Source organism: Vombatus ursinus, unplaced genomic scaffold (assembly GCF_900497805.2).
Source record: "Vombatus ursinus unplaced genomic scaffold, bare-nosed wombat genome assembly UNPS02014830.1, whole genome shotgun sequence".
Classification (NCBI taxonomy): Eukaryota; Metazoa; Chordata; class Mammalia; order Diprotodontia; family Vombatidae; genus Vombatus; species Vombatus ursinus.
The window spans coordinates 19,389,697-19,391,416 of record NW_020954608.1 but is presented as its reverse complement, the minus strand read 5'-3'; positions in this window follow the sequence as shown (position 1 = coordinate 19,391,416).

The window sequence follows — 1,720 nt, the reverse complement described above, 5'->3', positions numbered from 1 at the left end:
AATATTGCTGTGCTTCCCCATGGCATATTGTACTCTCTGTGTGCATGTAAACCTAATCTTTCCTTCTTATTTTATTTGCATTGCTATTTAATTAAATTTCTTTTGTTTGAACTAATGTATCTTGTGCTAACTACTCAAAATAAGTACTTGTGGAAAGTAGTAAACCATATTTTTTTAGTAGATGCTAACCCACAAAAGGTTTCCAACCTGGGATACTTTTAAAATAGGTGCTTGTGAAATGACAGCGAGGGCCCAACAATTTTCTCCTCTCTGAATAACTAGTGCCATGTTTAACTGTTGTGCATGTCTTAGTCTTGTTTTCCTAAATGAGTTGTAATCTCCTTTAATGTTGTGGCTGTGAATAGTTTCCTTTCATCTTCCATGGTACCTAAGAGAGTCATAGGTACATAAAAGATATAAGGCAGCTAGGTGGAGCAATGAATAGAGAGGTGGACCAGGGGTCAGGAAGACCTATGTTCAAATCTGGTTTCAGATACCCAACAGCTGTGTGAGCCTGGGTAAGTCGCTTAACCTCTGTCTGCTTGTTTCTTCATCCGTAAGAAGGGGATAACAATAGCATCTACCTCCCAAGGTCACTGAGAAGATAAAATAAGATATTTGTAAAATCCTTTGCAAACCTTAAGTTACTCTATAAATGCTAATTATTATTATTTTATAAGGCATCCAATAAAAATTATTAATTTATTTGGTTGAATTTGTCCAACTCAAAGCTGTGATTTTCCCTCCAGCTTCTCTTCCCCTGGCTAATCTGAGCTCTCCCTCTTCTGTTAATCATATGGCCTGACCCAAAGAAAATATGAAACACAAAGTGGAAGATCTTTTAGTAAATTCTTTGGATCAACAAATAAGAGTCTTGGCATGGGGCAGTGGAGGAAAAGAAATTATATGGATGGAAGAGTCCTGTCATTGGAAAAACTTGTGTTTCCAGTTCTCCCATGGCCAGATATGGAACTCAATTTAAAACACATGCACCGTTCTTATTGAAGTAAACAATAGGGAGGGTGAGTTAACACAATGCATCATTTCCCCCAATCAAGTGCTTTGAAAGGTAATTTGACTTTTAAAAGCAAATAAATATGGTCTTGATCAATAATTTTATTGCAGCCATAATGAAAATTAAAATTCACCTTTTGGGAGCACTTTGATTTTTGCTGTGATTGACTCACAACAACCCTGTTAGAAAGATAGTATAAGCGTTATCATCATCCCTCTCCCCTTAGAATTGAGGAAACTGAAATTGTGAGAAGTCAAGTTGGTAAATATTTATTAAGCACCTAGTATGTGCCAGGCACATGCTAAGTGCAGGAATCAACAAGGAAAGGCTAGAGATATCCCCCTTTTTCAAGAAACTCACAATCTAATGGGGGAGATGAAATGCAAATAACTATGTGAGAATAGGCTATATACAGGATAATCTGGAGATAATCAATAGAGGGAAGGCACTGGAATTAGAGAAGGAATAAAGATGACTTCTTGTGGAAAGAATTTGCCCAAGGTCACATACCTTTCAAGTTTCTTAGGTAGGATTTGAACCCATGTCTCCTAACTCCAAGACTAGCACTCCTTACACTATACCATATTACCTTAATTGCTTCCAGATTTTAGTTATGAGGTTATAACAAAGTAGTGTGAGGTCATAATAAAGATTTAGCTTTTCTTCTTACTTTTGTCTTGATGCTACACACATCCTAGTGTTTTC